The sequence below is a fragment of the Pogona vitticeps genome, chromosome 1 (genome assembly GCF_051106095.1).
Source record: "Pogona vitticeps strain Pit_001003342236 chromosome 1, PviZW2.1, whole genome shotgun sequence".
In the NCBI taxonomy this organism is placed as follows: Eukaryota; Metazoa; Chordata; class Lepidosauria; order Squamata; family Agamidae; genus Pogona; species Pogona vitticeps.
The window spans coordinates 141,097,130-141,109,129 of NC_135783.1; positions in this window are offsets into that span (position 1 = coordinate 141,097,130).

Below are 12,000 nucleotides of genomic sequence, written 5' to 3' on the forward strand. Positions count from 1 at the left end.
TGGATTCCAGACCCAAACCTTCTTCCACTGCATCAGATAGAATGAGTGGGATTTCAGTTGACTCTCAGGACAATAATTTAAGTGCCATTGATTTCTGGGGTTATAAACCAGTGTGGATCTAGCTCATAGTTTTAAAGTATTGCATTTAGAAACCTAGTACTGTTCTCTTATCCATCATATTTATTTAAATTGATGTATGCCCCACCTCCATATGAAAGAACTGGACCCAGTTATAAAATAAAATAAAATAAAAGGACAGTTTTTTAAAAGTTTAAATAAGATTTAAACTTAAAAATAAACAAGTCCTCCCAAAAACAAGTCTTAATTACCATTAAAATAGAAGTGCTGGAAGATATTACGGATATTGTTTAAAAATATTTAACATGACTTATTTGTACAGAATTTAAATTTGTCTATAATTTGTTCTACTGCTTCCTGCAACTCAGTACACAGTCCTGCTATATTGAGATCCTGCCCTTCTCAGCAGAAAAAAAGTGGGGATCACATGTCGCTTTATTGCCTTTGATGTACAGATCGACATTGTAAACAGTGTCAACACCAAATGTGGGTCTGGATTAAGGCTGCCCGTACGTGGGCCTTGAAACCTGATCCTGGGCTATTCAAAGCTGACTGGCAGGAAATGGGAAGGATGAGGAAATCTGTCCGTTTTGCCCTCTCTTGTGTTGGAATGTACAAAGCCTCAGGTTCATTCTACTGCCAAGGCAAAGTTTGCGAATGTTGAGAATTTCTCAAAAAATGGACGCAAAGAAAATTCTTCTGCACTGAAACCAACCAAATTCAACAGGTAAAGCTATTCCCCATACAGAAAGGGCTGTGCTAGGCCTGCCCGCTATGAAGGTGGCATAACCGGGGAACCTGGCCAAAAAATAATAATATTTTAATTGTGTTTTTATTGTTTTGTCTTTTTATTGCATTTTAAATGTTGTAAGCCGCCCAAAGACTTTTGGGTCGTGTAGGCGGCATATAAGTTAGATAGATAAATAAATAACTGAATAACTGAATAACTGAATAACTGAATAACTAACTAACTAACTAACTAACTAACTAACTAACTAACTAACTAACTAACTAACTAACTAACTAACTAAATAACTAACTAACTAACTAACTAACTAACTAAATAAATAAATAAATAAATAAATAAATAAATAAATAAATAAATAAATAAATAAATAAGAGGTGCTAACCTTAATTCAGCACAAATAGGTTTGAATGCACAGGGACTCAAAACCAGACTATGAAGCACAAAAGCACCCAATGTGAAGCCTGCATAATTACATTGCAAACCTCCCAGAGAGTGCTTGAAGCGCTATGGGGTGGTATAGAAGCAGCACGCTTTGCTCATTTTTTTTTACCCAAAGTTCTGAACCTAGAAGGATGAATCTGTGACTCCCCCACCAAACACACACACACATACACATTAAAAGCCTCCAGCTCCTTCCATCCTGATTATAACGAAATGTGTGGATTCTGTAAAGCCTTGAAATTGAATTCTCATCTGTGTGGAAGGAGAGGTCAGGCTCTGATGGGTGCCACCTCTGGGATGGAAGAGGGCACCTCTAGCAAGCAGTATTTAAAGGCACAGGAGCCGTCCCAGAGGCAGAAGTTGGTCATTGTAACTGTAGCGTTCAGCCCTGCCCTCACCTGTCCGTCACAGCTGGGCAGTGGAACAGCAGCCAATGAGGGGACGGAAGGTGGTGCTAAAGGGGGAGGAGCTGGGATATAAAGGGGTGTGTGTGGTGTTTGAGAGATGGATTTGGAGTGGAATTTGAGAAACACTAATCTCTGTGTTTGTCTGTGGGCCTGTGAGCCAAAAAGTCAGTGAGGGAAGAGTCTGTGTGTGTCAGTGAGTGAGAGACCTTGATTAACAACTTGTGATTTACCCATTTTATTTTGCTGATCAAATAAACACAGTTTTATTTTCAAAGCAACACTTGTGTTCTTAAATATTTGATACTATTGGTGGCAGCAACTGTGTAGGAATAGTGAGCACTCTTGGACGCCTGAGACAATAGAGGCTTCAGCGCGCTCGCTACTGTAACCTAGCTATATATTCTTCTCAGCAGGTACTTAATAACATCAGAAGAGCCCTACTGGATCAGGCCAAGGGCCCATCTAGTCACTGTATCTCACAGGGGCCCCATCAGATGCCTCTGGGAGCACACGAGACCCCTAGATCCCTGTCTCCTGTTCTTTAGAGTTTGTTATTTATAGTTCTTCATTGTTCTATATTTGTTCTATATTATTCTTTATAGTTAGCTATTTGTCCGTAACTTCCCACTATAAGGCACAGAGTAATTCACAGCCTTTGGGTCAGAAGAGGCAGGGTGTAAAAATCCCAAACCTTGCTACAGAGACAGTAGAGGTCCCTGTTATGTCACAACCATTTCTGGACAATTTTTCTGCACCATCCATGAAGGGTGTGCACTTAGAGCCTGATGAAGTGGGTTTCAGCCACAAAAGCTTGCTGGTTATTTTAATTTTTTAGTGGCCCAATGAAAGGCATCACCTTGCAAATGGCAAGTGGTTATTTAGAATTTTCTTTGTATAGTAGTTTGAAATTTAAAGAAGTTCAACAATAATGATCAATGGTAATCCACATTAATGTTGAGTTAGCGTCACAAAGGCTGAAGTAGAGTGAGCTGTAGTGATAAAGTGTAGAAGGCTATTGTGACCCAGCCTAAACACACTTCTCACTCACACACATTCCCCTCTCACCCTCGAGCATCAGTACCTATTACCCAGTGTATCAGGATCCATGCAGAGGTACTTCACAGTAATGCCCACTGAACTCTGTAGTTTATTTACCTCTGACTGTAGGTTCAACTTCTAAAACGTACTGAACTTTGACCCGGCATAACTGAAATATATAACCTTTTAGCTTTTAATTAGAAACGCAAACCACCTTATAAAAAGTGGACGGAATCCTAGGAGGATTTATGGTGGTATAAGTGTAACTGCATAAACTGTGATGGCAAATGATTGCTAATTAATGAGTTGCTTCTTACATTCCTACTCATATGCCAGTCACAGAAGTTGGGGCACGATCAGGAATGTAATTGGCAATCCATTAATTAATGGACATTCACTACTGTGATTTACACAATTACTCTTAATAACTGTGTGCGGTCAAGTTGATTATGACTTGCAGTGACCCTTTCCATGGTTTTCTAAGTAGTAAGTACTCAGAAGAGGTTTCTCATTTCTTTCCTGGGACTGTGCTGCTTGCCCAAGGCCACACAGGCTGGCTCTTCTCCCAGGAGGCACTGTGAGGAATTGAACTCCCAACCTCTGGCTCCACAGTCAGAGACCTAAACTATTGAGCTATCCAGCCAGTTTTACAATTCTTGCAGTTACAGTTATGCCTGCATATATTGGCAACAGGATTCTGTCTAATGTGATCATTTAAACTACTAGAAGGAACAGGGAGCCCATTAAAAGGAAATGAAAGAAGCATCCATCTACTGCTTCGTTGTTTTCTTAATTCTCCGACTTCCTCTGCATTAATTTGTCAACAGACAGTGTGGTGTAATAATAAGAGTGTTAAACGAGAATCTGGGAGACAAGGGTTCAAGTCCCCATTCAATCATGGAAATCGTACTGGGTGACTTTGAGCCAGCCACACCGTCTCAGCTTGACCTACCTTGCTTGTTGGGGAGATAAGGGGGAGTGAAGGAGACCCATATAAACCGCCTTGAGCTCTAGGGAGGAAATAAGTAACTATCTATCTAACAAAGACAGTTTGAAAGTCTCTCATTATCACAAGGTCCAGAAGCTGCATTTCCCTGCATCCTTCCTGGTACATTCAATCTGACATGTGCAGATTGGCCCAATGTGATACAGAGGTCACATTACAGGATTGGTATTTGGGGAATCCAGATTCCAGGCTCCACTGAGCCATGAAACACAGTAGCTAACGTTGGGCCAGTCTTGTTCTGTCAGGCTGGTCTTCCTCACAAGGTTGTTGCGAATATGAAGTGAGGAAGAGGAGAACCCTATACACTGCCTTGAGCTGTTTGGAGGAAAATGAGACCAAAATGTGAACAATAATGGGAAGGAAGGAAGGAAGGAAGGAAGGAAGGAAGGAAGGAAGGAAGGAAGGAAGGAAGGAAGGAAGGAAGGAAGGAAGGAAGGAAGGAAGGAAGGAAGGAAGGAAGGAAGGAAGGAAGAAAGAAAGAAAGAAAGAAAGAAAGAAAGAAAGAAAGAAAGAAAGAAAGAAAGAAAGAAAGAAAGAAAGAAAGAAAGAAAGAAATGCTACTTGTAAGGACAACTCTGGGCTGATTTGAAGAACAACAGGACACATAGGTAATAAATAAATTTGAAAAGCAGTCTTTGCAATGGACCAGTAAGGTTGATCTGAAACTAAGGCCGACCCAACAGCGAATCTGCAAAATTTATCCCCCCAACATGGATAGGGATAAAAGAAGGACAAATGTGGGAAATACACCTGAGGATTTCTTTTATAAGACTTTGGGAAACAGGCAAGACTTGGTTTGAACTTATTGTTTCCTTCCACACAGATGACCAGTCTGGCCATTACCTAAAAAGGAAGACATGCCAGAGACCCTGTTGTCTTATGCATGTATTACTCCCCACATTATTCTGTTGCAGCAAAAGTTGCTAAAATGCTTGTGGCACCTGCATGATTACTAGCAGAAGATTCGTAGTAAAATCTTCAGACACGCCTCGTGATTGTTTCCATAGTCTGGCCTTCAAGAGAATCCAAAAACTCATACAGCTGCACTGATCCACATCAACAAAGCAGTTAAAACAGGTTTCAGCTCCACTTGAAGCAGGTCTTTTCTAAAACTAATGGTTCTTAACTGCTCCTTTGAAGCAACCCACCTTCAAATACTTTGCATTATAGCTTGGCCATATAAGTATATCCTTGCTGGGAAAATCCATTTTAATTCCATCTACTGTGAGGGTTACCGTTAAGCCCAGAGAAGACAGGGAAAATTGAGAAGGGTGGTAAATGAAATTAATGTCTCTGCTAATCATTATATCCCAGTGCTTCAGCTCTGCATACACTTGATTCATGCCCAACTATTTCTTATTCCATCAAGAAAAAGTTAGTGTTTTAAGCTTATTATTTTTTAACTTCCTGTAGAGATATTGCCTAAGTTTCAACCCTTGGATTTTAACACTTTCATCCCAAACACACTCCATATTGATGTAGCAGAGAAAATTATCTTTATAGAAGCATGTTCAGTGCTTTTTCTCTTCCTGAATAGTCCTGGTACATGTTCAGGTCAGCAAAGTGTAACAGCTAGTTATGCAATCCGATAGAGATAAATCACTGGGACACAATGGAAAGGGGAGCCGTGGAGGAAATGGCTTATGAGAGTATATGTGTGGATCTGGTATGTGCATGCACATGGGGGGGGGGGTAGAGAGGAAAAGCCCCTGAAATAATCAGAAGATTCTCCCTTTTCTGACAAAGCATGTTAAGTTGTTAGAATTACGGTGCTGCTGGAAACTGTACAGTTCATTCTTACAATTGTTTTTTCACCTGTTTCCTTTGCTTCTTCTTAGTTGATGTTTAAAAAGAATAAAGGCTTCACACCACACAAAGTTTTGCTGGAAATCTTGATGACTCACATGTTCTGCACTTCTGCCCTCAGTGTCCAGGTTTCAGAGATTTTCTCTTACTATGCATAGGCTTCAAAATGTCAAGAAACAAGGGTCGAAACTACACACTCGGGGAAAAACTGGGTGGAGTGCACAGCGACTCCTCTCAAGGCATATGACATCCAGCCTGACATTTAAAATGGCCTCCAGTACATACTTTTCTGCTCTGGATTTTACATGTAACCCTCAAAATATGAGAAGAAAGACCTCCAGAGCAGGGCAAAGGAGGGTGGAAGGTAGAGGGCAGAGAGATGGTGGTAGGTACAGAAAAGTGGTACAGAACGGAATACTACACATTAAAACAGGATGTGCATTGCAATCAGGTTTGTGTCTGCTTGCAGGTAATCTGCATAAACACCTTCATTCTGGATTATTGCAAAGGTGTCATTCCAGCCAAGATGGTAGAGAACAGAGCAGGTGTGCATTACACAGAGAAAGAAAACAGGTGTGTTGTGTCCTTATCCAAGTATTTTTTTAAATATCCATTGCCAAATGAGACACTCAGCTTAACTTAAGCACTAGACCTTAAACCAGGCCATTTTCTTATCTTCACTCAAAGTTCCAGCCATACAGAGATCTTTCCTCAGATCTCCATTTGGAATGGATAAATGATCACGAGTGTCATCTAGATTCTAGGGCGTGAACTCTGGAAGTTGCCCGGGGATTTCTCCCCACCCCATATCAACTTGGAGCCACGCAAACTCCCTCTGAGGCTTCTGCATGCTCCATGCTGGCCATGGATGTCCATCACAAGGCAGATTAAGTGGCCAAAGAAGGCCACACTTCCAGACCAGGAATACAAGCAGATCCACGTCACCCAGACTTCCATTGTTGGGTTCACTTACTAATGTCACCTTCTATTTCCTGTTGTTTTGGCCAGCTTGGAAGGTAGGCTGATTCTTTTTTGTTCTTTTTTGTTCTTCTTCTCTTTTTTTAGAGTTATAAATATAAATACACAGTGACACCATTCAAGGTAGAATAGTAAAGAGTCCAACTCACAACTGATGAAAGCAAAGGAAGTTGACTCTTAATATAGCCGCTTACGTCTGAAATGGGGCATGGAAAGGTCATTTTCCAGAGGTGGCCTCCGCGCTACCCCTTGACATCAGGTGATGAGCAAAGGCTCGTCATGGTGAAATACCTGAGTCCATGGGGTGGGGGGAGGAGGAGAAGGAGGAAAGGAGGGCTTGGCATCAGAACTGGATTTTTATCTCCAAGGAAGCATTATCTGCTATTTGCAAGGGAAGGTCAGGCCCTCGGGGGTTTGCTCGAAGACACACGTTGTGAAGCAACTTGTACGGGGAGCAGTTTTGCTGGAGGAGGGAAAAAGCGCCGCAAAGAGGAATAAACGTGAAGAGAAAGCGCCACCTGCTGGTGAGAACATGTGACGCGGGATTCAACCGGACTTCTTTGGCGGGAGCGCCCTGGCATCTCTCTCACCGAGTCTCTTAGCCAGACAAGTGCTGTTGTCAGCTCCCGACCCCGTTCCTCCTAGCCCGCTGAGGGGAGCCTTGGCTTCCTCCTGGCATGGCGCGGTCTCTTTCCTTGGGTCATTTATTCCAAGCGCTACGTCTCAGCAGCACCAAGAACGATCCCCCCCCCGCCGAAGCATCTTCAGGACTCCCCCCCCCCCACCTGCTTTTCCTCTCCTTCCCTCTCCACCTTATTGCCAAGCCGGATCTCAAACTCTGACTTTTCTGAGGAACTTGGTGAGGGTGGGGGCTGGGCGAGGGGAGAGGGATCTAGGAGCAACTTTTTCCGATCACATCCCCCTTCTCCCTCTTTTTCTCTTTCTCAGAGTTAAGAGAGGAAATGTTCCCCTCCTTCTGTTGGGTTTCATGGGGATGGTGCCTCACAGCCCAGCATCGCCCAGCCTTCCTCAAGCTGGGGCCCTGGGAAAGCCGTGTTCTCCGCTGCTCCTGGGTTCTATTGAGAGGGCTCCTGGAAGTCTTGGTTTTTCAGAAAGTAACTTTTAGAAGCTCTGAGGTTGTCGCATGAGTTTGGCTAGCTCTGTCCTTCGCCCAACAGCACCTCCACTTCAGCTGTCTTCCCCTTCTCCTCTCCATTCAGAATATAAAGGGTCTTATACTGTTTTACTTGTACAGTAGAAAGCGTGTTATACTGTCCGGGAGGCAATGGAAGACAGGAGGGCCTGGCGTGCTCTGGTCCATGGGGGTCATAAAGAGCCGGACACGACTAAACAACAAAACAACAACAGCAATACAGTGGTGCCTCGCTAGACAGTTACCCTGCATGACAGTTTTTTTCGCTACACATCGACTTTTTGCGATCGCTATAGCAATTCGCAAAAGAGTGATTCCTATGGGGGAATTTTAACTGGACAATGTTTGGTCCCTGCTTCGCAAACCGTTTTTCGCTAGATGACGATTTTGACAGCTCCCTCTGCGCTCGCAAAATGGGTGTTTTCGGAACCTAAGCTTCACAAGACAACTATTTAAACAGCTGATTGGTGGTTCGCAAAGCGGCTTTCCTATGGTGGACCTTCGCTAGACAACAACGATTCTTCCCCATTGGAACACATTAAACAGGTTTCAATGCATTCCAATGGGGAAATGCTTTTCGCTAGACAATGATTTCGCTAAACAGCGATTTCAGTGGAACGGATTATCATCGTCTAGTGAGGCACCACTGTACTGTCCTTGCAGGCACACATATTTGCTTCCTGTGGGGCCAGCATCTCTTTACTCTCTGGAGAATGTATCATCATCACCATCATCATCTTAGAACTTCAAAGCTGGAAGGGACCCTATGGGTCGCGGAGTCCAGCCTCTATCAGAGAGACACCATGGGGAATTGAACTCCCAAACACTTCATGAGCCCATCCCACTAGCATCAATTACTACTGATGAAACATCAGCCAAGCTTCCAAGAATATCAACGGATATGTTTGTTTGCTTTTAAGAAAACGTTAAAATAGAAGAATAAAAAAATGCACAATTTGACACATTTTTTAAAAAAAAAAGTTGGCCAGAAAATTTCTCATTTCATACCGTTATTTGCTTCTGTGAGAATTATTGCATCAGCCAAATGTTACAGCAGAAAAGATAAATTATAACTATTGTTAATAGAATGATGGGCTACATGAGTAATTGTCAAGCTGCCTGTGAGTCACAGAGGTCTAATAAAGCAATGGCTTTGCGGCTTGGAGCTATTCCATGGGACTCAATGACTTGGCCAAATCCATCTCAGGTCAACACTATGCTTGCGAGGCAAAGGAAAGGCTGGAGGTCTAAAATGTCTGTGAACTTCCTGGATGTCATCTGTTTGCTGGAGATACCCATCGAGATACTGAAATAGTTTCTCATTTATAGAGCAGAAACATACAGCAGCTTGTGTGTGTGCGTGTGTGTGTGTGTTATTTAAAGGAACAAACAAATCTTCTGTAAACCTATCAACTGATGTAATGTGTACTATGTTGAAAATCAGCACTGGTTTGAACAAATACACTGGTCACCTATTAACCTGACGCACCATCAAAATATAGGTGGCTAGAAAAAAAAAAGGGGAGGAAAGGCGAAATGTCATTGAAAGCTGGCTGCGTGTTACCATGCTGGCATCAGAACAGAAAAGAAGAAGAAAACCAAGTTACTCATGCAAGAGGGGAAGAGTGGACCTCTCTTTTTCTATTGCATCTCAGACTTCAGCTCCATCAACTTCCATCACTGCCAGAGTTGTGGGTTTTTTTAAAAGCAGTTTTCCCATCTGCACCAGTGCCCAGTCAGATGAAAGCCAAGCACAGAGTGGCTGCATGATTGCAGTGGTTCCCAGTCTTGAATCCCCAGATGTTCTTGGACTACAACTCCCTGAAATCTTGGCTGGCACAGCTAGTGGTAAAGACTTCTGGGAGTTTTAGTCCAAGAACATGGGGGGAGCCAAGGCTGGGGACCACCGCTGTAATGTCTGCTGAGCACAGCTGAAGCTTCTGCTCCCACCTCTCCAGCTTTTCCCTTGATTGCCTGTAAAGCAGACAATCTGGCTGATGGCTTAAACAGGCCATTTCCCACTGAGGTTAAAAAGGGTCTGCTGAATTTTAATACCAACAAAAGCGAGGGCAAGCCAGTTCCAGCCCAAAAGAAGTTGTTTGTTTGGGCCATTTGATTTTAGTATGGAAGCAAAAGACACCCTAGCACTTGTAGAAAATAGCCAAAATCATAGCCACTACACTCTAGAGTAGTAAATCACACTAGAGTTGAATCGATGGGGATCTGGTGAGTCTGCTCTTCCACACGTTCCATTGATTCAAATGAGCTTACTCTCACTGCAAGTTAATTTAATTAGAATAGGTCCATCTGTATGGAGGAGTTGACTCATGAAATCCCCATTGATATAACAGGCCTACTCTAGTGTAATTACTACACTAAGCAACAGGTTCTTGCTCTTCCTGTTCTTTAGACTCTTTTTTTTTTCAATAATAAATTTTATTGAAATTTTTAACATACAGAAAACCACAAGATACCAAAAAAGAAAAAGAAAACCAAAACGAAGAGACGAAAAGAAAAGAAAAAAAAGATCATATAGCAAAGAGAAAAAAAAAAACCTAAATTAACCCCTCTATCTGAAGTGCCCCCCCCCTTGGAGTCAAAGATTCCAGCCTCATTAGTCCTCTATTCTCCCTATATCTGTTTACAGCATATACTAATAAGTTTCTACATGTATCCTAAATTTCACCCTAAACTTCAGTCTTCTTCTGGGCCCAGAGATATATTAGTCCCCAGCTTTGTTTTACATAATCTCTTGGCTGTTCCCGCAATGCTTCTGATAGTGTGTCCAACTCTGCCATGTCCCATAGTTTCTTTAACAGCTCTTCCATCGTCGGAACCTCTTCTGTTTTCCATTTCTGGGCCCAGAGTAATCTAGCTGCTGTGAGTATATACATAAGACAGTGCTTCAATTTATTGTCATTTACACCTGAAATGACATTCAGTAATGCCATTTCAGGTTTCAGCTCTAATCTCTGCTGTATAATTTCTTTTACTAAGTCCCATACCTGTGTCCAATGGATTTTGACCTTTTCACATGTCCACCACATATGGTAGTAAGTTCCGACCTTTTTCCTACATTTCCAACATATGTTACTGTTACCCTCTGACATTTTTGCTAATCTTATGGGTGTATAGTGCCATCGGTAAAACATTTTGAGTACATTTTCTCTTAAATTTGCTGGTTTCAAAATCTTATTGCTTTCTTTCCACATCATTGTCCAGTTATCAAGATCTACATTGTACCCAAAAATTTTTGCCCATTTTATCATTGTTTCTTTCACCCTTTCATCTTCTAGTTCATCTTCTAATAAATAGGTATACATTTTCTTAATTATTGCTTCATCCGTATATAACCACAGTCTGTCTAAAGAGTCTGTTCTTTAGACTCTTAATAAACAGATTTGAATAACCTATTTTTTTCTTTCTTTCTCCATCAACACATCTGTCGGTTTGCAACTGCACATTTTTCTCTCTCCAACTGCCCATTTTGTAGCGCTGCTCCGATGACTGAGAAAGGCCGATGTCTGCACCGGGGTGACTTACGAGTGGCACAGGGTCTCTGCACGATTTGGAATCCTGGGAGATCATGGTTCTAAATGCTGTGTGAAGTCTTCCTTATGGTGAAGAAGGATGGGGAGGTGTAACCTGACTCGGCTCATAGACCCCTAGCTGGGAAGGCATTGGACTGGGAGGATTTATTGATACTGGGAAAGGGAAAAGGTATTGCCGAGCCTTTCCTCTTTCCTATCATCTTTCAGTACAAAATATACCACACTGGAATTCTTCATGGGCCCAAGTGATTCATTGCTTCACCACCACCACCACCACCAGCATCGCCACCAGCATCATTATTCACCACTGCTGCACTGCCATGTATCTCGACTGTCTACAAGCTGAACTTGCTTTTGGACCAGTGTCTTTTCTGAATGGACTGGCATGATATTACACCGGTGTGGACAATCTCCAGAGGTCTGCAACCTCTTTTCTGGAGAGCCACACCCGTATCTATGGCCTCCGTCCTCCACATAATTTTTTCTTACCAAAACTGGGGGTTTTGGCTGAAAAGCTCCCTTGCACCCTCTAGGGAACTAACCTTTTTAAAAACAATAATTTTGAGACATGGAGGATCATGAATGCTACAAGATCCTCAAGCTATAGCAACATTTCTCCATGAAGGGCATGAAGGGATATTTCCAGCCCCCTTTTCTCCTTCTCCTTTGCACTTTTTTTTTTTAAAAAATGGTGTTTCCCCCCCCAAGTGTGTGGTTTCTGGGGCCCTGGGAGGTGTGTGTGTGGCAGAATTCTTGGCCCCAGGAGCTGCACGCAGCGTGCAAGTCACATGTTA